Source organism: Saccopteryx leptura, chromosome 4, assembly GCF_036850995.1.
Source record: "Saccopteryx leptura isolate mSacLep1 chromosome 4, mSacLep1_pri_phased_curated, whole genome shotgun sequence".
In the NCBI taxonomy this organism is placed as follows: Eukaryota; Metazoa; Chordata; class Mammalia; order Chiroptera; family Emballonuridae; genus Saccopteryx; species Saccopteryx leptura.
The window spans coordinates 155,692,822-155,706,022 of NC_089506.1; the positions used below are offsets into that span (position 1 = coordinate 155,692,822).

Genomic DNA, 13,201 nt, shown 5'->3' on the forward strand with positions numbered 1-13,201 from the left:
CCCTGAAAAAAATTACTTTTGTTAAAACTGCCTAAACCTTCTGTGGGTACAGAAAGCACAAACTGATTAGCAGAGAAAAGGGAAGAGGGGCAGAAGCAACCTGCAGCTGTTTGGGGCCAGTTTCCTTCCCTGCATAGGTTTCTTCTTCCCTTCCCAGCCTGGGCTTAAAGCCAGCTGAGAAATTTTCTACCTGGGTGTGCCCTGGCAGGGACCCCACCCTACGTGCATCAGTACCTGACCTTTGTAGACCTTCAGCTGGAAGCGCTTGAACACATAGAAAAACAAGACGAATACACAGAAGAACTGGAAATCCCAGAGGGGTGATGATATGAAGAGACACCTGCAAGGAGGCCACAGTAACCTGCCTCCTCTTGGTAGTAGGGGGACACTCAGAGGCCTTCTCTGCACTTAGACAGTCACTGATGGACCTTGGAGCCCAATGGCCACTGGGCCTTGTGGGCAGTACTTGGGGATTTACATCTACTGGCTCAGACCAAAGGCCCAGCCGCTCTAGTTGGCACCCTACCTGTAGCCCATCTGCAGAGAAATCGAGGTTTCACACTTGTCAGTCTCCAGCCTGGTGTCATAGATGTGCCACCAGGTCCCCGGGAGTCGTCAGGCCCATCTGGCTGGCACACTTGTTGGTGCCCATTTGCAGGCTGATGACTGAGTGATTCATGGATAGCAGGATATGGTTGTTGGGGTCATACAGATGCCTTCTCATACCATATGCTGTCATGTCTGACTACTGGCACACTCTGTGGTACCCAATTGGAACACAAAGATTGGACCACCCTCATGGTGGCATCATCGAAGTTCCACTCCTGCTTCTCCAAGTACTTAATGCCAATATGCATGCCTCTCTGCAGCCCCTTTGTCTTGGCCCTCCCTGACAGAGCCAGAAGACACCTACACCTGCATCACATCCCCACTCTCACACAGGTCACTGGCCTCGAGCAGGTCCGGGGAGTTCCTACTGTAGTGGCCATGGCATTGGTGAAGTTGGAGAGGTTTTAGAGCTACTGCCAGTTTTGCATGGAGTAGTTGATCTTGGGGATCGAGCCCGGCCACAGCTTATGCATGAGTATGCATAGGGTCATTCCTTCAGACCCTTTTGGAAGTCGGGACAGATAGACAGGCCCATGAGTCCCTCATCTAGTGACAAAGTTCCACCTTCTTCTGAGGGTCATGTTTGGACAGGAGCCAGTTCTTGACCTCAGCCTAAATCTCATATGAGGACCCCTTGGTGAACTGCATAGAGTACACACTGGTGGCAACGATGACAGAATAGATTCATTATTAAATATATTAAAAAGATTAACTTTAGATGATTGTTATAAAGATTAAATGTAGTAATATTTGTGAAAATATTGACATAGAAAACAAACAAAATTGTCAATATCAACAAATACTTATGTAGCATTGACTATATGTCTCATTCTGGTCTGTGAGCTTGGTTAACATTAATATAGTAAATCCTCAAAGCAAATCTATGAGGTGGGTACCATTGTTATTCCTTTTTAACAAGATAGAACAAAGGCATTGAGAGCTTAAGTAACTCCTCCAATGTTGCACAGTTACAATATGTTAGAGCTGGGTTAAAACTCAGGTTCACTGATTCCAAATCTGTGTAATAGATTATCTTCTTAGTAATAATAATAACTTTTATTATCATTAATGTGTGAAAAGAAAAGGCATGTACTAACACGGGAGTTGATTTCATAAACCTTGAAACAATATACATATATGAAATGAAGAAATATGTATATGTTGAAGAATTTGAACTTATATCAAATTGCCTAAAACAACCATGTCTATATTTTTTTATGATGGTCCCATAAACTACTAGTGTGAGATGCTAATTAATGTAGATTGGAAGCTTTAATGTACAAGACAAACAAAATGAAAGACCTGACCAAAGTTTTAAAGTTTCTCTTGAGACATAATTTTGTTTGTCTCAATAGCAAACTAAATAGGTCTTATTGAACATACATGAAATCTTCTCAATCTTTAAACCATTAATACCCAAACTATCTTTCATTAAAATAGTGTCAGAGACCAATGGTGGCACAGAGTGTAGACCTAGATGCTGAAAACCAAGGTTTGAAATTCAGAGGTTGCTGATTTGAGCGTGAGCTCACCAGCTTGAGAACAGGGTAACCAGTTTCAGCATGGGGTCACCAGCTTGAGCATGGGATCATAGACTAGACCTCATGGTTGCTGGCTTGAGCTCAAAGGTTACTGGCTTGAATCCCAAGGTCGCTTGCTTAAGCCAAAGTTCACTGGCTTGGCTGGAGCCCCCCAATCAAGGTACATATGAGAAGCAAGCAATGAACAACTGAAGTGTCACAACTACAAGTTAATTATTCTCATCTCTCTCTCTCTCTCTTTCTGTCTTCCTGTCTGTCTGTCTTGCTCTCTTTCTTTCTCACTAAAAAAAAAATTTTTAATGTCAGAGAATAGTGTGGCTATATTTCACAGATAAAAATATTCTATTTAGACATACTTATACTAAAAAATATTTCTTATTTATCTGAAATTAAAATTTAACTGCATTTTCTATATTTTAGCTGACAATGCTAGAATCATAATATAAGTAATTTAAGCTTTAGAGATAGTTATATATATGGCATTTATTAATTCTTCCGGTTATTAGAAATTTGAGGGAAAAAAGCATAAAAATTTCTTCTAAAAACACATCTATGCCTTTAATGGACATCCTCTCCATATTTTTTAAAGTAGGAATCAGAAATTATGAACAAAATTAATATGATGAATAAAGCTTTCCACTTCTTTAATGCTTTTACAAAGAGCTCAATGCACTACTTTAAAAGACAGGTTCTGAAACATCTACCCACTAAATCCATGAAGTTGTTCTCAACTTGACCAGGTCTTTCAGGATATTAAATCCTCTCAGTTCCATGAGAGCCAATTTATCATCTCAAGATAGTCAAAATAAAACTGCATATGTAGAAATAGCTCTGTAAAGCAGTATTGTAGACCACATAACAATATAAATCACTGAGAAATGAAACAACTGTATCCTTGGAAGGAAAAATCTCAATTTGGTCAATAAGAACAGAATCACTTTGAGTGTCATGTTTTCCATAGAAACTGAAGTAAGAACTAGGCAGTATGTCAACCTACGCATCTCGAATAGAGTTTTCTGAGTATGTGATACAGAGCAGGTTGTATAAATCCATTTTTCAACAGTGAAAATCTGTCATTCAGCCAAAGCTGAACACCAAGCCAAAAAGCACTTTATTGTGTGCCTGTCTGTTCAGTGGAGACACCATCTTTTTCAAAACACAAGGGAGCCATATTTTGGGCTCCATGTCAAGCAGCTGTTCTGTGAGGAGAGGGACTCCCACAGATAAACAACACAAAGCCTTTGCTGTGCCTTTGCAGGTGCTTATGTGCTAACAGAAACAAATTTCTAATCTTTAATGTGTACAATAATGGGATTAACGTGCATCTGGTGAAGCACCACAAAGTTTTATACTTTGACCATAAAAGGAGAGAACCGTGTCTTTACAACTCAATTAGTTTTGCATTCTCACCATTATTAATGACATTCATAATATATCATTTATTCTGAAATTGTTTCCAGGCCTTTCTTTTTTAGAATCTTAATGGAACACATCTGACAGCATAACCAAACAAATTATTATAATTATTTTTTGCAATGATTGGTATTGCAATATTAGTAGCAAATATTATATATATTGTAATATGTATATTATCCAAGTAATTGATATAGAAAAAAAATTAAGTTCTCTTTCACAAAGGCAAATGTAATGAAGAAAGCATTTGAAATTCAGGCTTTTTCTTATTTTCCCTCAATTAATGGCATCAAAAGCAAAGACAACAAAAGCAAAAATAAACAAGTGGGATTGCATCAAACTAAAAAGCTTTCAGTGTCTCTGCTCATTTTTAATTGAAAACATTATAAAATGAAAAGGCAATCTATGGAATAAGAAAAAATATTTGCAAAGCATATATCTGATAAGAAGTTAATATCCAAAATATATAAAGAGCTTATATAACTTTGATAGCAAAAAAAAAAGCAATTTGATTTTTAAAATGGGCAGAGGAACTGAATAAATATTTTCCCAAAGACTTACAGATGGCCAACAGGTATATGATAAGTTACTCATGACTAATCATCAGGAAAATGCAAATCAAAACCACAATGAGATCTCACCTCACATCTGTTAGAATGGCTATCATCAAAAAATGAAGAGATAACAAGTATTGCTGAGGATGTGGAGAAAATGAAACCTTTGTGAACTGTTCGTGGAAATGTAAATTTGGTATAGCCTCTATGAAAAACAGTATGGAGGTTCCTCAAAAAATTAAAAATAAGGTCCTGGCCAGTTGGCTCAGTGGTAGAGCATGGGCCTGGTGTACAGGAGTCCCGGGTTCGATTCCCGGCCAGGACACACAGGAGAAGCGCCCATCTGCTTCTCCACCCCTTCCCCTCTCCTTCCTCTCTGTCTCTCTCTTCCCCTCCCACAGCCAAGGCTCCATTGGAGCAAAGTTGGCCCGGGCACTGAGGATGGCTCTGTGGCCTCTGCCTCGGGTGCTAGAATGGCTCTGGTCGCAACAGAGCAACAGCCCAGATGGGTGGAGCATCGTCCCCTGGTGGGCATGCTGGGTGGATCCCGGTCGGGCACATGCGGGAGTCTGTCTGACTGCCTCCCAGTTTCCAACTTCAGAAAAATACAAAAAAATAAAAATTAAAAATAAAATTGCCTTATGATTCAGCAATCCCACTTCTAGGTATACATCCAAAGGAAATGAAACCAGGATCTCAAACAGATATCTGAATTCCCATGTTTATTGCAGCATTATTCACAATAGCTAAAATATGGAATAGATAGATAGAGGTAGGTAGGTAGGTAGTTAGGTAGATAGATATAGATAAATATAGATAGATAGATACAGATATAGATAGATAATATAAATATAGATATAGATTATATAGATGTAGATATATAAATTACATAGATATAGATAGATATAGATATAGATATAATATATAAATGATGTAGATATATATAGGTAGATAGATTAATTGAGGGTTTTATGCTAAATTAAATAAGTCAGAAAAAAAGACAAATACTCTATGATGTTACTTATATGTGGAATCTAAGAAAGCTAAACTCATAGGCAGTAGAGTGGTGGCAGGCCTAGGAGTTGAGCAAAATGGGGAGATACTGGTCAAATGGTATAAACATCTAGTCACAATATTAATAAGTTCTGCAGCTCTAAGCACAGCATAAGGATTTCGGCTAATACTATATTACATAGTTGAAAGGTGCAAAGTAAGTGTTAAATGTTCTCACCACAAAATGGAAAGGGTAATTATGTGACTTGATAGAGGTGTTAGCTAAAGCTAGAGTAATCATTTTGTAATATACAACTGTATAGAATCAACACATTGTCCACTTTAAACTTTGTGATGTTATATATCAATATATCTTGATAAAACTGAAAATAATGCTACAAAATACAATATTATGGTATTACAAGGTTATAACAAAAATACTTTTATAAAACCATGGTATATATTTTTATGGAATATATAGATAGAGAGCAAAATCAGAAATATTTGTAAGAGAATAATAAGCATAAAATACATGGTAGTAGTTAATTCTGGGGAAAGAGGGAAGAGAATGGGTTGGAAAAGAATATACTATACCTTCAAATGTATCTGCAGTTTTTAACACTTACAAACAAAGAAAAAAAGGTCATCAAAAAATAATAAAAGCCAAATGAGAAAAAAAGCAGTGTAAGCCACTAAAATGGTTGGTGAAGGGCTACAGGAATTGTGGGATGGGAGAAGGGAAGGCAGGTGGAGAAATTTTTTCAGAATAAACCACATACAACTGTTCATTGTTAAACTATGATAAAATACAAATGCCGTAGTACCTTGAGATACAAATTTAATTTATTCTGTAACTGAGCTCGTAAGTCAGTCAACTCATATATCAAACTGCTAATACTAGACCCGTATATGAAAGCGCCAACTAGCGGCAGCTTCCCGAATCACAACTCGTATCTCAGAATTTCATTCAGATCTTGAACAAAAATACGGACCAAGTCGCAGCTTGTATCTTAAAAAATTTGTATGTTGGTCTATTTGTATCTCAAGGTACCACTGTACAGTTTTCAAAAACAGCAGTTAACAACTTAAAGGTTACTTAAGTGCTAATGGCTCATTACCACTATTTATTACAAGTCCTTCCAGAAATCCTACTATAGTGTTCATAGTAAAGGTCTCCACAGTTCGAGTTGTGTACTTAAAAATGTTATATTTAACAACAGAGAGCACAACATACAGGACACAGAGCTGAGAGTATGAATATAGCATCTGCTTGATAAACAAAATTTCCCATTTCTCATGTAAATTATAAAATGCTAGTGTCTCTGTCAGACTAGTTGGGACATTTATGAAAATTTGGGCTTTATACCTTTCTAGTAATTGGACCCTTTTGTCACTAGTAAATGTCCTACTTTATGTCCACAAATGAATTTTTATTAATGTTTACTTTGTCTTATAGCTATACCATGATTTGTTAATGGTTGAAAATGTTTTCAAATAATTTATTTCTTTTGTTTTTTTATTTACAAGAAGCAGATAGTTAAGTTTTAGTATTTGTTTGTTTTAACTAATCTGATCATCTTAATCTTCTACTTGGAGTTTTAAGTCCTTTGACATGTTAACATAATTACTATATGGTTCTGTTTATAGCTGCCATCTTATTTACTTTTCATTTGAGTCAACTGTTTTACACACCACTTTCTTCTCTTTTCTTGTCACCTTTTTGATTAACCAAATATATAAATTATTACATAATCTCCATGTTAAGTCAGAATATTAAGTCTTCTTGTTTTTTAGCTTCAGAATTTCTGAGATGCCTTTAATAGATTATTTTTGTATTTGATTCACTCATTTTAGTTGTCATTTTATATTTGATTCATGAATCTTAGTCTTGGTTAGTCACAACCACTCTGTTCTACATAGAATCTTTTAACTTTCTTTGTTTGAATATTAAACTCCTGTTTTTGGTCCCCATTACAACTAAGAAAATAATTTTCTACTTAACATTTTCTCTATTAATTTTAATGGGGTAACATTGATAAATCAGGGTACATATGTTCAGAGAAAACATCTCTAGGTTATTTTGACTTTTGATTATGCTGCATTCCCATCATCCAAAGTCCAATCGTCTTCCGTCACCTTCTAACTGGTTTTCTTTGTGCCCCTCCCCTCCCCCAACCCTTTCTCTCTCCTCCCCCCATCCCCATAACCCCCACACTCTTGTCCATGTCTCTGAGTCTCATTTTTATGTCCCACCTATATATGGAATCATATAGTTCTTAGTTTTTTCTGATTTACTTATTTAACTCAGTATAATGTTATCAAGGTGCATCCATGTTATTGTAAATGATGTGATGTCATCATTTCTTATGGTTGAGTAGTATTCCATAGTATATATGTACCCAAGCTTTTAAATCCACTTGTCCACTGATGGACACTTGGGCTGTTTCCAGATCTTTGCTATTGTGAACAATGCTGCCATAAACATGGGGGTGAATTTCTTTTTTTCAAACAGTGCTATGGTGTTCTTGGGGTATATTCCTAAAAGTGGTATGGCTGAGTCAAAAGGCAGTTTGATTTTTAATTTCTTGAGGAATCTCCATACTGTTTTCCACAGTGGCTGCACCAGTCTTCATTCCCACCAGCAGTGCAGGAGGGTTCCCTTTTCTCCACATCCTCGCCAGCACTTATTCTGTATTGTTTTGTTGATGAGCGCCATTCTGACTGGTATGAGGTGATATCTCATTGTAGTTTTAATTTGCATTTCTCTAATGATTAGTGATGGTGAGCATTTTTCATATGCCTATTGGCCATCTGTATGTCCTCTTTGGAGAAATGTCTATTCATTTCTCTCACCCAATTTTTGACTGGATTGTTTGTCTTCCAGGTATTGTTTTACAACTTCTTTATAAATTTTGGTTATTAACCACTTATCAGACGTATTTTTAAATATATTCTCCCATTGTGTAGTTTGTCTTTTTATGCTGTTCTTATTGTCTTTCACTGTGCAGAAAGTTTTTAGTTTGATATAATCCCATTTGTTTATACTGTCTTTTATTTCACATCCTGTGGAAATAAATTGGCAAATATATTGCTGCGAGAGATGTCCAAGAGCTTACTGTCTATGTTTTCTTCTAAGGTGCTTATGGTTTTTGGCTTACATTTAAGTCTTTTATCCATTTTGAGTTTATTTTTGTGAATGGTGTAAGTTGGTGGTCTAGTTTCATTTTTTTTACAGGTAGCTGTCCAATTTTCCCAACACCATTTGTTAAAGAGACTGTCTTTACTCCAGTGTATGTTCTTACCTCCTTTGTCAAATATCAGTTGTCCATAAAAGTGTGGGTATATTTCTGGGTTCTCAGTCCTGTTCCATTGATCTATATGCCTGTTCTTATGCCAGTACCAGGCAGTTTTGAGTACAATGGCCTTGTAGTACAACTTTATATCTGGAAGTGTGATACCTCCCACTTTATTTTTCCTTTTCAAGATTGCTGAGGCTATTCATTTTCTCTTTTGGTTCCATATAAACTTTTGGAATATGTCTTCTATATTTTTGAAGGAAGTCATTGGTATTTTAATCAATATTGCATTGAATTTATAGATTGCTTTGGGTAATATAGACATTTTAATTATGTTTATTCTTCCTAACCATGAGCACAGTATATGCTTCCACTTGTTTGTATCTTCCTTGATTTCTTTTATCAATGTTTTATAATTTTCCGAGTACAACTCTTTAATCTCCCTGGTTAAATTTATTCCTAGGTACTTTATTTTTTTGGTTGCAATGGTAAAGGGGATTGCTTCTTTAATTTCTCTTTCTGACATTTCATTGTTAGTGTATAAAAATGCATCTGATTTCTGAGTATTGATTTTATATCCTGCCACCTTGCTGAATTCATTTATCAGGTCTAGTAGTTTTTTGACTGAGACTTTAGGGTTTTCTATATACAATATCGTATCATCTGCAAATAATGATAGTTTTACTTCATCTTTTCCAATTTGTATGCCTTTTATTTCTTTTTCTTGTCTGATTGCTGTGGCTAGGACTTCTAGAACTATGTTGAATAAGAGTGCTGAAAGGGGGCACCCCTGCCTTGTTCCTGATCTTAAGGGGATTGCTTTTAATTTTTGCATATTGAGTATGATATTGGCTGTGGGTTTGTCATAGATGGCCTTTATTATGTTGAGGTATGTTCCCTGTATTCCCACTTTGCTGAGAGTTTTGATCATGAGTGCTGGATTTTATCAAATGCTTTTTCAGCATTGATTGAAATTATCATGTGGTTTTTCTCCTTCCTTTTGTTTATGTGATGAATAACATTGATTGATTTCAAATATTGTACCAGCCTTGCCTCCCAAGAATAAATCCCACTTGATCATGTTGTATGATTTTTTTCATATATTGCTGGATCCAGTTTGCTAAAATTTTGTTGAGGATTTTAGCATCTAAATTCATCAGAGATATTGGTCTATAATTTTCTTTCTTTGCATTGTCTTCACCTGGTTTTGAAAACAGAATTATACTCGCTTCATAAAAGGAGCTTGGAAGTCATCCTTCCTCTTGAATTTTTTGGAATACCTTGAGAAGGATAGGAGTTAGTTCTTCTTTGAATATTTGGTAGAATTCACTTGTGAAGCCATCAGGCCAAGGACTTTTCTTTTGGGGGAGTTTTTTGATAACTATTTCAATGTCATTTGTTGTAATTGGTCTGTTTAGGTTTTCTGATTCTTCCAGATTGATTTTTGGAAGATTATATGTTTCAAGGAATTTGTCCATTTTATCTAGGTTGTCTAGTTTTTTGGCATACAGTTCTTCATAGTATTTTCTTACAATATTTTGTATTTCTGTTGTGTCAGTTGTTATTTCTCCACTATCATTTCTAATTTTATTTATTTGAGTCCTCTCTCTTTTTTTCTTGGTGAGTCTGGTTAAAGGTTCATCAATCTTGTTTACAAAGAACAAGTGCCTGGTTTCATTGATCCTCTGTATTGTTTCTTTAGCCTCTATGTCATTTAATTTTGCTCTGATCTTTATTATTTCCTTCCTTCTACTAGCTCTGGGCTTTACTTGCTGTTCTTTTTCTAGTTCTTTTAGATGCAGGGTCAACTTGTTTATTTGAATTTTTTCTAGCTTCTTGAGGTATGCCTGTAATGCTATGAACATCCCTCTCAGGACTGCTTTTGCTGTGTCCCACAAATTTTGAGTTGATGTATACTCATTATCATTCATTTCTAGAAATTTTTAAATTTTTTCTTTGATCTCATTGTTAACCCATTCGTTATTTAATAACATGTTATTTAGTTTTTAAGTGTTTGAGTATATTTCAGTTTTTCTGTTGTAGTTGATTTTTAGTTTCATGCCATTGTAATTGGAGAAAGTGCTCGATATGATTTCAATCTTCTTAAATTTGTTGAGACCACTTTTGTGCCCTAACATGTGGTCTATCCTAGAGAATGTACCATGAGCACTTGAAAAGAATGTATGTTCTGCTGCTTTAGGGTGAAAGATTCTAAAGATATCTATTAAATCGAGTTGATCTAGTATGTCCTTTAAGTCTGATGTTTCTTTGTTAATTTTCTTCCTTGAGGATCTATCTAGTGATGTTAGTGGGGTATTGAAATCCCCTACTATTATAGTATTGCTGTTGATTTCAGCCTTTAAGTCCATCAAAGTCTGCTTTATATATTTAGGTGCTCCTATATTAGGTGCGTAGATATTTATAACAATTATATCTTCCTGTTGGATTGCTCCCTTTATCATTATGTCGTGACCTTCTTTGTCTCTTATATAGCCTTTGTTTTAAAGTCTATTTTGTCTGATATAAGTATTGCTACCCCAGCTTTTTATTCATTTCTATTCGCATGAAATATTTTTTTCCATCCTTTTATCTTCAGTCTATGTGAATCTTTTGTATATGTATGGGTCCTGTTTTCTTATCCACGCAGCTACCCTATGTCTTTTGATTGGATCACTTAATCCATTTACATTTAAGGTTATTATTGATATGTAATTGTTTATTGACATTTTATTTTTTAAAACTGTATTCCTCTTTTGCTATTTTCTTTTTCTCCTTTGATCGGTTTACAACAGGCCCCTTAGCATTTCTTGCAGCCTTGATTTGGTTGTAGTGAATTCCTTGAGGTTTTTTTTTTTTTGTCTGGAAAGCTTTTTATTTCTCCTTCAATTTTAAATGATAGCCTTGCTGGATAAAGTAGTCTTGGTTGTAGGCTCTTGTTCTGCATTACTTTGAATATTTCTTGCCATTACCTTCTGGTGTCAAGTGTTTCTTTTAGAAGTTGGAAGTCATCCTTATGGGGGCTCCTTTGTAGGTGATAGTCTTTTTTTCTCTAGCAGCTTTTAATATTTTCTCTTTATCACTTAGCTTTGGTATTTTAATTATGATGTGTCTTGGTGTAGATTTCTTTGGGTTTCTCTTTAATGGAGTTCTCTGTGCTTCCTGAACCTGTGAGATGTTTTCCTGACTTAATTGAGGGAAGTTTTCATCTATGATATGCTTTCACAAAGTCTCTATCCCTTGTTCTTTCTCTTCTTCTTCAGGAACCCCTATGATGCAGATGTTATTTCTCTTCATGTTGTCACAGAGCTCTCTTAGAGTTTCCTCAGACTTTTTGAGTCTCTTTTTTTCTTTTTTCTGCTCTGCTTCCGTGCCTTCATTTATCTTGTCCTCTAACTCACTGATTCGATTCTTAGCTTTACCCATCCTGCTTTTAATTCCTTCCATTGTGTTCTTCATTTCTGATATTGTATTTGTCATTTCTGACTGATTCTTTTTTATTATTTTAGTGTCCTTTTTTATATTTACTATCTCTTTATTTAGGTGTTCGTAATGACCATCTATTGTTGTTCTAATATCTTTGAGCATCCTAACAATCATTATTTTAAACTCTGCATCTGGTAATTTGGTTATATCTGACTCATTCAGGTCCTTTTCTGGGGATTTCTTTTGATTCATTTGTGTTGCATTTCTCTGCCTTCTCATTCTATCTGTGTAAAGAAGGTTTTGGCCACTGGAGTCAACTGGGTGTGGCCTCTGTGTTCCCTAGGTGTGGTCTGTTTGCAGGCACACCACTCCCTCTGCTGCTGCTGCGTAGGGCATTCGGGTATATGTTTTGCTGGTGTCTGTCCATGGGGCTGTTGCTGTGGTCTCCGTATCTCCTTCATGAGAGTGGCTATGATCATGTACTAGAGTGTACAAGCCCTGGTGGCCTTGGCCTTTGCCCTGCCCCCATGGGTGGTGTTATGCTTGGCCCTGAGGGCAGGCGTGAGCGACTTTGCTTAGCTGCAGGTCTCTGCCTGATTACAAGCTTTCTCCCTGCCCTTGCAGGGGGAGCCCACTCATGATATGGCTGCAAGCCTTTGCCCCACAGGCCGGGCGGGACTTCATGCCCATGCTCAGTAGCAGAACTCCACCTGTTCTGGGCTTTTGACTCCACCCCCACGGGAGGAGCTGGCTCCCAAGTCAGGCCACAAGCCTCAGTTCTGTGAGTGGGGCAAGGCTGTGCTCCTGCGCCCTTGCTGCAAGGGCAGGTCTCCACCCTTGCCAGGGCTCCTGCCTTTCCCCCGCAGGTTGGATTGCAGGCAGCCCACAGCTGGGCTTGACCACTTTTGCATGCCCTCTCCTCCCCAGCCATGCATGACTGAGCTCACACCTGGGCCTCAGTGGTGGACAACCAGCTTCCGCCCTTGCCGACAGAACCATACTTCCACGTCCCACCAATGCCCGCCCTCCGGCAAGTCCTCAGCCATGTGGATGGGGGCACTGCAGCTCAGACCCTAACATTCATTACTGTAGTCCCGAAAGCTCCCTCCTTCTAAGCAACTCTGCTGTGAGTGCTGTGGGAGAGCTTGATTGGCTGGTGTCCTGCTTCCCTTTGCTGGTATTGCTGTTTCCAGGGGAAATATTCACTTCAGATTTGGGGAGTGACTTGTCCCACAGGTTAGGGTGGCTGTCTCTCAAAATGTTTCTCCCTGTGCCTCCTAGATTACACTCTCTTCCTGCTACTCCAGTCCTCTCCTCTCTCCCTGTCCCCTGGAGCCCCGGGTGAGTGGTTGTGAGAGAGGTGTTCTGCACA

The 13,201-nt window shown here is 37.3% G+C and overlaps 1 pseudogene; it reads right to left on the reverse strand.

The window, feature by feature from the left end:
• Positions 1-251: 251 nt before the first annotated feature.
• Positions 252-12,308, reverse strand: LOC136404268 (calponin-2 pseudogene; annotated as a pseudogene).
• Between the last annotated feature and the right edge of the window lie 893 nt (positions 12,309-13,201).